The following is a 13,709-nucleotide window of genomic DNA, read 5'->3' as shown; positions in this document are numbered from 1 at the left end:
GGCAGTTTAGTTCGCGGCAGTTTAGTTCGCGGCAGTTTAGTTCGCGGCAGTTTAGTTCGCGGCAGTTTAGTTCGCGGCAGTTTAGTTCGCGGCAGTTTAGTTCGCGGCAGTTTAGTTCGCGGCAGTTTAGTTCGCGGCAGTTTAGTTCGCGGCAGTTTAGTTCGCGGCAGTTTAGTTCGCGGCAGTTTAGTTCGCGGCAGTTTAGTTCGCGGCAGTTTAGTTCGCGGCAGTTTAGTTCGCGGCAGTTTAGTTCGCGGCAGTGTCATAGTCAGTTCGCGCTGGATATCCGCTTCCAGTTCATTGTCATAGTTTGTTTCTTGTTTTGGTTATCAACCTAGATTCCTGCCTAGCCCCGTGTATACCTGTTTGCCAATCGCCTGACCTCTTGCCTGTTTATGAACTACGTTTTGGATCACGTTTTGGATTTGTCTGCCTGCCTGTCTCTTTAAATAAACAACTGTTATCCTGCACTTGCATCCGCCTTATCTCTGCTACGATGTGTGACAGAATCTTCCGCCTTAACATGGATGCAGCAGGAGGACTAGAGAGAAGGCACCCCACAGCAACTAGGAAAATCGTAGGACAATACCGCATCGGGGAACGCTCGGATTACTGGCCGCATTTTTCATCCGTGCAATTTTCCCAAAGGTAGGCCATTGAATTGCCGCCAGAGACAGCGGGATTGGGGAGCTACCTGCTGGAGTTTCTCTTCAGCTGCCAGGAGTATTTCTGCAGCTTGGCGGTTCCCAAGCCTACTAAGAGAGTGGATCGGGTTCCTGGTGTCCAGGTTTTGCGGCCTGGCCCGTGACTGTGCGGAGCAGCTGGTGAGTGCTGGGTCGCCAGCCCTCCATGATGTCACTCAGTTTACAGAGCTGTTTATGGAGGAGTTTTCACAGCCTGGACAACTTCGTGGTCTTGATTTACTGGGGTGGAGAGTCAATGGACAGCCCCAGGTGGACCCACCATTCAACCTCTATTATGAGGAGATGGACAGGGCAGCAACCAGCGATCCACTTCAGTTTCCGGCCAACACGGGGGCGAAATCTCCGAGATGTATGACCGAGGGCTGCGGGAGAGAGACTCGGCTTCAATGTCCCACTTGCAGGAAGCTGGGCCTCCAGAAAGCTTTCTTCTGCTCTCAGGAATGCTTCAAGAGCAGCTGGCAGGAGCATAAGAAACTCCACCGGAGAGCCCGTGCAGAGACCCAGCCCGGGACCGACAGGGTGACCTCAGAGCTCGAACCTGAGCCCCACGAGGTGGGCTCACCCGCCGAGCTCTAACAAAAGGTCCAAGTCAAGTCTCACGTCCCTGAGATCCAAGTCAAGTCTCACGTCCCTGAGATCCAAGTCAAGTCTCACGTCCCTGAGATCCAAGTCAAGTCTCACATCCCTGAGCTCCAGGTCCAGCCTCCAGCCCCTGAGCTCCAGGTCCAGCCTCCAGCCCCTGAGCTCCAGGTCCAGCCTCCAGCCCCTGAGCTCCAGGTCCAGCCTCCAGCCCCTGAGCTCCAGGTCCAGCCTCCAGTCCCTGAGGTCCAAGTCAAGCCTCCAGTCCCTGAGGTCCAAGTCAAGCCTCCAGTCCCTGAGGTCCAAGTCAAGCCTCCAGTCCCTGAGGTCCAAGTCAAGCCTCCAGTCCCTGAGGTCCAAGTCAAGCCTCCAGTCCCTGAGGTCCAAGTCAAGCCTCCAGTCCCTGAGATCCAAGTCAAGCCTCACCTCCCTGAGGTCCAAGCCAAGCCTCCAGGCTCTGACGCCCAAGCCAAGCCTCCAGGCTCTGACGCCCAAGCCAAGCCTCCAGGCTCTGACGCCCAAGCCAAGCCTCCAGGCTCTGACGCCCAAGCCAAGCCTCCAGGCTCTGACGCCCAAGCCAAGCCTCCAGGCTCTGACGCCCAAGCCAAGCCTCCAGGCCCAGCCAAGTTCCGCTCACGCCACAGTCTGCTGACACGCCCAGCCAAGCTCCGCTCACGCCCCCGTCTGCTGACGCGCCCAGCCAAGCTCCGCTCACGCCCCCGTCTGCTGACGCGCCCAGCCAAGCTCCGCTCACGCCCCCGTCTGCTGACGCACACCGCCAAGCTCTGCTCACGCCCCCGTCTGCTGACGCGCACCGCCCGCCAAGCTCTGCTCACACCAGTCTGCTGACGCGCACAGCCAAGCTCCGCTCACGCCCCAGTCCGCCGACACGGCCAGCCAAGCTCCGCCCATGCCCAAGGTTCACCTAGTGACCTCAGAGCCTCAGTCTCCCTGTTCAGCTGAGGTCGTCGCTCAGCCCGCCTGTTCAGCTGAGGTCGTCGCTCAGCCCGCCTGTTCAGCTGAGGTCGTCGCTCAGCCCGCCTGTTCAGCTGAGGTCGTCGCTCAGCCCGCCTGTTCAGCTGAGGTCGTCGCTCAGCCCCCCTGCTCCATGGCAAATAGCGTTCCCCCCTTCTGCTTCGAGGAGACCCACGCTCCTCTCCCTGGCCTTACAGGGGACTTCGCTCTGCCTCCCAGTTCAGCTGGGGACGTCACTCCACTTTCATGCTCCGACGAGGACATCACCCTGCTTCTCTGCTCTGCTGAGTACAGTGCTCTGTTTCCCTGCTCCGCCGAGGACGTCGCTCTGCCTTCCTGCTCCGCCGAGGACGTCGCTCTGCCCTCATGTTCCGACGAGGACGTTGCCCTGCTTCCCTGCTCCGCCAAGTACAATGCTCTGTTTCGCTGCTCCGCCGAGTACAGTGCTCTGTTTCCCTGCTCCGCCAAGGACGTCGCTCTGCCCTCATGCCCAGCTGAGGTCGTCGCTCAGCCCCCCTGTCCAGCTGAGGTCGTCGCTCAGCCCCCCTGTCCAGCTGAGGTCGTCGCTCAGCCCCCCTGTCCAGCTGAGGTCGTCGCTCAGCCCCCCTGTCCAGCTGAGGTCTTCGCTCTGCTTCCCTACGCCGCCAAGAACACCGTGCAGTTTCATGTCTCTGCTTGGGACATTCAGCCCAGGGGGCCGGGGCCGCCAATGAAGTGGGATGACTCATGGCACTCCGGGAGGAGTGCCCTTGGGGGGGGGGGTTCTGTCACGATTCCCCCTTGAAGCAGTGTGCTCTAAGCGCAAATGCGCGAGCACCTGCTTTTCCGCTGTCGACCGTAGTGACATTGGGACACGTGTGTTTTGTTTGTTTGTCATGTCTCCTCCCTGTTCCGTCATTGGCTGAGAATTCACGTGGGTCTGTATTGCTCCCAGCTGATAGCAGTTTACACGCTAATCATGTCCGCATATATACCGCGCGCTTCCCAGCACACAACGTGGAAGATTAATAAGTCATAAGTAAATGTTTAGCGTTAGTTTAGTTCGCGTCATAGTCAGTTTGCGCTGGATATCCGCTTCCAGTTCATCGTCAGTTTGTTTCTTGTTTTGGTTATCGACCTAGATTCCTGCCTAGCCCTGTGTATACCTGTTTGCCAATCGCCTGACCTCTTGCCTGTTTATGAATTACGTTTTGGATCACGTTTTGGATTTGTCTGCCTGCCTGTCTCTTTAAATAAACAACTGTTATCCTGCACTTGTATCCGCCTTATCTCTGCTTCGTATCTCTGCTACGATGTGTGACAGTTATTTTGTGTTCTACTGAAAACATGCCCATGGTTTGAAGGATCGTCATGTAAGTGTTGTTCATAAGCAATTCAGCAATGACTTCTATATCATAATGCTTCTGTTTTCTGCAAACTCCTCCCCATGTACACTATTCCCATGCAGTTATGAGGTCTGAATACTGATGTGCACAATGTCAGTATTAAATCCTCACTATGTGTGCTTAACTCAACTTTGATTATGGCCCATTACACTTCAGCCCTGTTAATTAGACTATCAGCTTTATTGTTATTAAACACAATTATATTTTTGGATACCTTTTCTTTAAGATAAATAACAAGCTCATTATTTTTCTTTACATCACAAGCAATCCTAGAGATATTCATACATTAAACCTTAATAAAATGGACATAAGTAACATGATTATAATATGTATCATGATCAGTGTTTAATCATATACTACATTTAATTTCTTATCTTGATCTTTAACTGTAAAGGCATTTTTTTTTTTGTTTTTTTTTTTGGGGGGGGGTACTTATTCTGCATGATAGACTGGAATCTTCCAAAGACAGATGAGAAAAGAAGAATAAGAAAATCTTTGTAATGCGGCTTCAAACAATCTGCTAAAAACTGCAGTGAAAAAGAAATGTAAAAAGATATATTGATCACTTAACGTAGGTTTTTAGGTCTCTTTATGCTTTATCCAGATATGTCATTTTCTGTCAAAAATTAATTAGCATGGACTATGCACCAGGTCTGCTAGGCAACTATTAATTTTATAAAGAATTTTCTCCTGTTTCCATATATTTAGGACTCATTTGTTTTAGTGACAAAGTTTAGTGTTGAATCTTGTATTTTAATTTTACTATGAGTAACTTTAGGAGTAAAAATATCTAATTGATATGTGGTGACACTGTAACACTATGTTGTGTAATAATATTGTACCCATATAAAAAAAAAACAGTGAATATAAATATGAATATGCATATGGAATAATAATTTGCAGTAATATTACAAACAAAGGTACACATTTATTTATATAGTTCAGATTCCCTGTGGGTCATATCATACATTATACACCTCCAGGCTTGCCAATTTGTCACAAGTTTGAGGTCCAAACAGGCACAAATGGCTTCCAATTTCCACAGAGTGCAGGCAGGCCATTTATTTTGCTGTCAAGATGAAGAAGAGCCCAAAATCGCAGTCAATAGTCATGTGAAATGTGTGATATGACCATTTTGAGACTGATTAACAGTTAGACAGGAAGCTGAAAGCCTGGGTGGTCACCAGGTTTTACAGTTTCTATGCTGTAACTTTTGTATCTTTTTTAAGGTAGTGAGTAAAGTCTGAATCAAAAGCATAGTTTAGTGTTTTGTGGGGCTGTTAATTATAATAGAATTATATATTGTAACAATTAATAATATAATTATTAAGCCCATTGTCATAGTCAAATTTTTAACCTTTTCCCTCAAAATTTCATTAACCTTAAATTCAACACAAAAATCAGGTTTAACCTTTCACCACATGTGAGATAATCCTAATTCTTTACAAAGGGATCTATGGAGCTGTTGCACATAATAATCTTTTAAAATGGGCATTGGTTAAAAATTTAGTTTCACCAGATATCAGTCCCAACTGAAATAAAACACAGAACACAAAGACCTAACAACAGCTTAACAAAGTTATATCAGTCTACATTTTACCAAATCCATATCGCACACAAATGTGATCAAACATGTAGCTGGAATATAAAGCTTAATCTTAATATATAATACTTAGCTTAATGCATTTTAATTGCATATTTCTTTTCTTAAGTTACATGAATGTAAATGATTGCAACATGCAATGTTTATATATTGCAACAAACATCAGTCATGAAGTAGGACAATGTAACATATAGTTGCATACAGTCATTACATAGTCTGGTAATTATTGTGTGAATCTGAAGAATATACAGTATATATATAATAATAAGAAACTGTAGCTCAAAGTGATATTCTGAATTTGCAAAAGTGTTGAATATTTGCTCACATGATCATATGTTCAATGTGACAAAAGCATAAAGTTTTACATACCAAAAAAATTCAGTTTATTTGGGACAGATCCATGAGTGAATTTGAAAGTGTAGATTATGTTCACAAAAGCATAACATATACTCTGAGTCATACATGTCCCTGGCTATGCAACTGCTCGATGTATTTATGCATTTGTAAACCACTAAAAAGGATGGAAAAAAGCTTGTGTTTTGTTTCAAATTTTCTTTCCTCCCTTAAGGCTAATTGAAAACAGTCAGAACAAGCGGAGTTGAGCAGACGCAGGCTATGGGGAAAAGGGGGTTTAGATGCTGATCATTTTCATGCCCCTCAGTAAGCTAGACAGTCAGTATGTCTTCTGTGTTTAGCTGCTTTCCATCGGTTGACTTTCTTAAATGGTGTTTTGTTCGGTTCCGTTTTCATTTTAACTATGCAAAGGGAATGCCTAATTTGTGTTCCCACTCAAATTGAAACAGTCAAAAGAACTAGTCATTCAATTTGCTTTATTTCTCTGAGGCAGATTCATCATTTAAAAAAAAAGATTTAAGGATGCCTCAGAGCAAGTAAACTTTGTGTGGCTAGAAGGGCTGCTAAAAGAAATCCTTAACACAGTTTATGTTAGCACCATCTATTCACAGAATATAATCACTAGCATAAATGACACATTTATCAAGTGTAATGTGACTGTTTTGAATCACATTAACCTAAATCAGATTAGTACAGCTGCTGTCAGTATGCTTTGCATGCAAGATAATTGTATGTGTCTTAATCCAAAAAGCAAGGTTGCCATATCTCAAAATCTGAATTTTATGTCTTTAAATTGTAAACTTCAAGTAAATATTGAACTTACTTGAATGACAGTTCAGAGTTTGTGACACAGTAGAGATGAAAAGCATGCAGACTGATGGACCCTGAGCTACTGTCTGATAGCACTGATTAGTGTTCTTACCCCGCCATCTGCTGGTTCTACAGGTCTCTCTTTATTACCCTCCTTCCTTTGTCCCTTCATCCTTTATCCTCGTTTTTCAGCCTCTCTCATTTTTCATTTTTCTCTCAGATGCTATCATCTCACTCTCTCTACATTGTCCTGTGTCATCTCTCTGAACTGCACAGTGAAGAGAGAAAAAGAGAGAAATTGAGGGAGATGGAGTCGTCAAAAAAATAAGTATGGTTTTTGAAAAGGATTTTAATTGAGGCATTCGTTATGTTTGAAAAGGTGAGTCCCTTAGGGCCGGCAGCAGGAAATGTGACCCATTTCATAGACTTAGACATTAATAAAGAATGGCATCTTTTGACTTTAGCTTTCAGACCGCAACCTTAAAAGGGCTAAATATAGGAACAGACATGGTAATTCCCTCCACCTTGGGGGATGAGACTCAGGATGGGAGAGTGCAGAAATGTGAAGGCCTGCAATTGTCAGTACAGGAAGACCCCCCCACACACACACGCACACGCACACACACACACACACACACAGCACAGCACAGCACACACAGCAGCTCTTGTAATAGCAAGTCATAGCATTAATAATACACAGAGCTCTTATAACTAATTGGAGACATCGGGTCTGTGTCTCTTAGCTAACACAAAGTAGACCTGTTTTTGTAGGGTTGCATGAAAATGAGCCACACAGGCTCCTTATTTTTATGTTCCTTCTGTTATGTTTAACCTTGTATTTTATTGTTCAGATTGGTTGAATATGATGTTAGGCACTTTTATTATTTCCTATATGAATTGGGGATGTTCAGATGCCCAACTTTTGTTAAATACCATGTTAAATACATCTGCAGTATTGCTGCTGTCAGTAAATAATCATGTCACCACCTCATATCCTCTATAATAATTTCTCATTCAGTACACTAAAGGTACGTACTGTATATTTCCCAGTTGCCGCTCTAATTTTTAGATAATTTATGTTAAGAATGACTTTTTATTATTATTATTATTTATGTTACATGGATGCTCCTTGTGTGTGTCAATGTTAACTCATGAAGAGGCAATTTATGATTCTCAAAGGTCCATTGGAGAGGAACTTTTGTACAAACAGTTCCATTACCAACATCCCTTATGTCCGGTGGTATACATGGAATGTTATAATCTTTCAGGGATGGGACAAATAAGACATTCAGAAACAGATATTTAGAGACGACATATATCGGTATTTTGTATGGTCTTGCTTGTTGGACTCCTTAAATTATTATCATTTGTTATGGAGGAGGGTATATGCTGGTTTCTTGAAAAAGTTAAATTATGTAGTAATTACAAGGCTTTCACAGAAAATCTCTGTGCCTGTAGCAGAATGGCTGGTCAAGACGGCTTTCAGAAAGAGAAACGAAATGGCTTGACAGGATTCTTGAACTTCACTCAATGTCTAAAAATAATTTGATGTTGCATTCATTGCCCGCTACAGCATGTTTCTCCTTCCACACAACATCTGAGCCTTTAAAATAGTCTGTTATCAGGACCATTAAAATGAAGCTATTGTGAGGAGAGAGCTATCAGTATGATGTCCAAAAAATGGGTGCAGCGCATAGTGTTTGTAGGGTTACATTTAAAGAATAATTATACTATAAGGACACCAGTCCATCAAAACCATAGGTGGGTCTTCCCCAAACTGTTACCACAAAGTTGAAAGCACACAATGGTCTAGAATGTCTTTGTATGCTGTAGCTTTAAGGTTGCCCGTCAGTTCAACTATGAGGCCCAAACCTGTTCCAGCATGACAATGCCCCTGCTTACAAAGTGAGATCTATGAAGACATGATTGCCATGGTTGATGTGGAAGCACTCCAGCGGCCTGCACAAAGCCTTGACCTCAACCCCACTTTGGGTTGAATTGGAATACCACTATGAACCAAGCCTTCTCGTTCGACATCAGTGCCCAACCTCACTAAAGCTGTGTGTCTGACTGTGCAGAAATTCCCACAGCCAAGCTCCAAAATCTAGTGGAAAGCCACTAGATCTAGTGGAGGTTGTTATAGCAGCAAAGGGGGGTACAATGAAATTAAATGAAAAGGAAAATGTACAATATCGGAATGGGACATTATACAAGCACATATGGGTATGAAGGTCAGGTGTCCACATACGTTTGGCCATATAGTGTATAACAGACAAAAAAAATTTCACCATAATCTGCATAAGAACAGAAGAAGGCGAGAATAATAAATCATTCAGAGAATAATAGTTTGCCTAATTTCAGCTAACTTGGTACTATAATAGCCTAATGCTTGCTAGTGCTTGGGTGTTAAATGTCATGCTATATGACAAAATACTTAACCTAACATTAGCTAGCTTGTTAGTGAACTTAGCTAACCAAATCACTGGCAACTGATGGGAACATAACCTAAACTAATACTTAACTGCAACATTATCGCAGTGCTGTTGCCAGGTTTGAATCTGATCCCTAATGGCAGCACTACAAAATCACTGACTGGGGCACAGCCATATTTTAGTGTCGTCCAAATTCTCCATGGACAAATTTTATTCCCTGTATATTTCACAATATCATTACCCATAATGCACCCTAAATCCAAAGTCAGAATGGAGACTAACGTGATCAAATTCATATAAATGTAAATAAAAAATTGCTGCCACCTATACAGTGCTCTATATAGAACAATGTTAGTGAATATTCAGCAAGTGAGGGAGGGAGCAATTTCACATAGTGTGGTTAGCTAAAAAAGGATGTGCTCATTTTGTTACAAATATTCAGTAATATTGCTGTATGTGTGGCCAATCTTATCTTCACTCAAGTGCAAACAGAATTGAAAAATAGGGGGTTTAAGCAGTTTTATGTCATTAAATTTCATCCTCTTTGGCCAACTTTCTCATGTAATTGTCATCATTGTCTGAAAACATCCAGAGAAGCTGATGAACTAAAAATTTATGAACTAAAAAATCATGCATATGATATGATTATTGTATACTATTGCTAACAGAGGAAGATTACAAGCAGTATGTGTCTGATGTGGATGCATTTACAAATCATGCAACAGATGTAGCTGTTGCTCATAAATGCAGGCATCAAGTTTTAAATAAACTGGTATATTAATGGTAATGCAAACCAGGTTAATGTGCTATGTAACATGTCCCTAAAAAATCTAAGCACATAAGGAAAAATGTGGAAAACTGTATTAGTTTCTTAGCACATTTTCTTTTACAGTGTATCTTTTGACCTGTACTAATTAGCTCATATCTGATAATATATTCAGAGAACAGAGTGTGCTTGATACTGTATGTATAGGCACTTGTGTGGGTTTGCATGTGCAAGTAGATGCATATGCCTCAAACTATACATGTATTCATATGTGTGTGTGTGTGTGTGTGTGTGTGTGTGTGTGTGTGTCAATGTGACTACATGCTCCTGTGTGTGTGTCTGATAAGTGACCACGTTAGATTGAGGTGTGATCTGTTATTTGGACAGGATTGCTGCAGAGATTTCTCCTGAGGCTCAGTCATTTCTCTCTGTCTCACATTTAAGTCCTTATACCACTGAAGCCTTTAAATCACTGGAAATGCAACACATAAGGAAAGCACTACTTCCTCTCTGGAGCACCCACTGGTCAAAACACAACACCTTTTAGCATTCTATTGAAATATTGTGCTCTTATTAAAATCTAAATACTTGGTTTAATAAGTATATCACAATATGGATGACCACATGAAATATTGTATATGGAAATGTTTGATGATTTATATTAAATATTTTTTGTCTGTGTATATTTTAACATATAAGTTCCCTCTTTTACAAGATTATTTATAAAATTTCCATTAACCCAAATAAACATAATATAATAAACTCTCTCTCTCTCTCTCTCTCTCTCTCTCTCTCTCTCTCTCTCTCTCTCTCTCTCTCTCACACACACACACACACACACACACACACACTCACAGACACACGCACACACACACACACACACACACACACTCACACACACACACACGCACACAGAGAAAACAAATGAGAACACCACTAAACATTTCCGTCTGTTCCTTGTTTCTAACTTATCTAATCGGGATCCATCATGTTTGAGTGACATTCAGTGAGCTGCTGCTTCCCAGGGAGCTTAGAAAGCTGAATAAAACAGTAGGACAGCTCTTCATATAGGAATTTTCATATTCATGCTCCCCGTGGTGCAGGGCCAACACCTCTTGTGCCTTCCTCTTGTACTCACTTCTATGAGTCTTTCAACTCTAATACACCAAGTATAAATATATTATAATCTCATCGCCTGTCCATTTATACAGGTGTCAACCACGGACATGATTTCCAGCAAGCACAGGTTCTCCTTATGCAGCCGCTCGAAGTCGCAACATTATTATCAGAGCAAAATGTATTCACAATAGCAGAAGCCTGAGTGCCTTCTGGGCTTTGTAATATAATACTGACTGCTTTATCAAATTTAACAGTTTATTGGAAACAGCTTGTACACATGATTTAAGAATGACGAAGGGAGGCAGGACCTGAGGACCTCTCTCTCTCTTCCTCTCTCTCTCTCTCTCTTTCTGTTGCTTCCTACTTCTTCCCCTCTTAGCCTTTCTTGTTCTCCTTCACTTTCTTTCCATTTTTCTACTGTCTTTAGACAAATGCTTGTTTTTTAAAGCATAAACTCATAAAGAAGTGTGGAATGACAGATGCAGTGCCTGGAGAAAGGTAATGCAGAGGTTCTTCAAGGGTTCAAAGTAGTAGACATACTCCTCATGTCTGTGTGGGTTTCTGCCAGGTTCACCGTTTTCCGTCCACCTCCCAAAAACATACCAGTAGGTGCATTGGCTACTCTAAATTGCCCCTAGATGTGAATGAGTGTGTGAATGTGTGTGCCTGGTGTCCTTTGATGATCTGGTATCACATCCAGGGTGTATTCCTTTCTCGTGCCAAGTCTTCCTGTGATAGGCTTTAGATGGAGGGTTCTCAGTAGACTCATTCTATGTAGACATTCAACTTGGATATGACTGGATGGCAACTGCAGTGGATAGTGTTGCCTCACCACAGCTTCAAGGTCCACAATTTGATCTGAGCTCAGGTTACTGTCCAAGTTTCACATGTCTTCCCTGTGTATGTGTGGGTCTCCTCCAGGTTCTCAAGTTTCCTCACACTTCCCACTTCCCCAGTGGATTGCCCCTAGGTGTGAATGAATTTATGAATGTGTGTGTGTGCAGGGTGTTCTGCGATGGACTGGTGTCCCATCCAGGGTGTATTCCCCCCTCATGCCCAGTGTTCCCAGGATAGGCTTCGAATCCACCCAAATAGATGAGCGATAAGATTCTCTGTTAGGAAAAATTATCACATATCATTAATTATTTCGAAAAAATATAGGAACTGCAGAAATAATATCAAAGACACTCCAGTACTAAGCACGAGTATGATCAGGGACAACATACATATTGCAGATTGTAGGGATTTAAATCATTGGTGATTTATTTCATTAATCCCTTGTTATGCAGATTGAGCTTTCAGAAAATAAAAATTTCTCTCAGCAACAATCCTGATGTCAAAACAGCATCTGTAAGCATTCCCATATGTCTTATGCTTCCTTAGATATCCTGTTCATCCTGGTATACTTTGTGCTTAGGAGACCTCACACTGGCAGGGATGTTCCTGAACCCAATACGCAATGTAGGGAGCAGCCTTAGGTGTTGGCTCCTAAAGAGCAGTGTGACAGACTTTTTTTCCCCCACTGAGAGAGGCAAGATGGCAAAAAAGAAGCCTGCTCTTTGCATTCTACCTTTGTGGCTTTTGTACTTTAGGTTTAAGGAAGTCTGCAAGTTTCTGGAGTCAGCTCTATCATTGCTACCTTATTGCAGTGTTTTCATACTTCACATGCAGAATATATAAATCTGACAAAAGAACACTTATTTCACCACTGCCTGGAGTTACATGTTTGTTATACACAAGCCAACATGGTTCCGAAATCAGAAACTCATAAGAATCTGTGTTCATAAAAATCTGATACAAAGATTAGAGTTAGAGGTGGGGATTTTGTATTTACTTTTTCTTACAACATAATATGAATACAATCAAACAAATTCCAACCACGCCACTGTCATTTGTTTAAACTTGCACAGGTTTCTCATGAGATAAGGTTGCACAAGGAGCTATTAATGACTCACCTGAATGATTATATGAATGATTATAATGCTCTGAATTATAGGACAGAGGCCAGGGAACCAGCTAATTGTCTGCTTTGCAACAGATACACACATATTCCTTACTATATAATCCTACTACAGTATATACACTATTATATGGGGTCTAGGACAAAATATCTGTCTTTAGGATTAAGAAAAAATAAAGCATACTGTAAAATAAAGAGGATTTTATTCATTCATTAATCTTCAGTAATCTCGTGATCCGGTGGATCTAGAGGCAATCCCAGGAACATGAGACAAGAATACACTTTGGATGAGAAGTCAGTCCATTGCAGGGCACTAACCCACCCACCAGTACATTCTGGGGAGGTGAACATGCGATAAATACACACACAGCAACCTAAGTTCATGACTGCACCTGGAAATGTGAGGCAGCAACTCTACCTATGCTACACTATGCCACCCCTTGGCAGATTTTAGTTTATGGATAACACCTTTGGTTAATGAAGGACCAGATTATTCTTTATACAAAAAAGGCAGATAAAGCTACAGTAGCACAAAGAAGCACCGAGTAGCACTCCTGGGGAAAATAAGTGAAATAACAGTTTCTGTTCATGGCTGACCATGCTTGCCAACCTGAGATGGTAAAGAGAGATGGGTGACTGAGTTTGCATTTCCATAAAAAAGCGAGAGAGAGAGAGATACCCTGGCGATGTGATGAAGAGTAGGCTGAAGTGCTGGAAGGCATGGCGTTTATCATGCAGGTTTAGCATGCACATGTGGAAATGAACGACTCTGTTATCTGCATAGGCTGGCTGAGCTTAGTTTTGTGTAAAGTCATTTATTGTGTGTAAGTGGCAGCCTGACAGGAGCTGCAAGTCAGTGATATATCGACTCCTGTCTTTCACCTGAACAGCTATGGGCCAATGTTCAGTGCACACCAAAACTTCTGCACAGCACTTCTCTGTTTTCTTAAATAGAGAAAAGTCACCCTCTTGGTGTTTATGATTTTATATTTGCACCAACTTTATTTCAGGCATGAAGTTAA

General features: G+C 42.7%; 1 long non-coding RNA gene across 1 annotated transcript; it reads left to right on the top strand.

Moving 5' to 3' along the window:
* Positions 1-2,892: 2,892 nt before the first annotated feature.
* LOC128629007 (uncharacterized) lies at positions 2,893-3,511 on the top strand. The gene is made up of 2 exons (XR_008393325.1): positions 2,893-3,338; positions 3,380-3,511. It is a non-coding gene; the product is annotated as an uncharacterized LOC128629007 (long non-coding RNA).
* The last annotated feature ends 10,198 nt before the right edge of the window (positions 3,512-13,709 follow it).

The sequence above is a fragment of the Ictalurus punctatus genome, chromosome 23 (genome assembly GCF_001660625.3).
Source record: "Ictalurus punctatus breed USDA103 chromosome 23, Coco_2.0, whole genome shotgun sequence".
Classification (NCBI taxonomy): domain Eukaryota; kingdom Metazoa; phylum Chordata; class Actinopteri; order Siluriformes; family Ictaluridae; genus Ictalurus; species Ictalurus punctatus.
The sequence above is the reverse complement of the archived record's forward strand: the minus strand, read 5'-3'. Positions and strand labels throughout refer to the sequence as shown.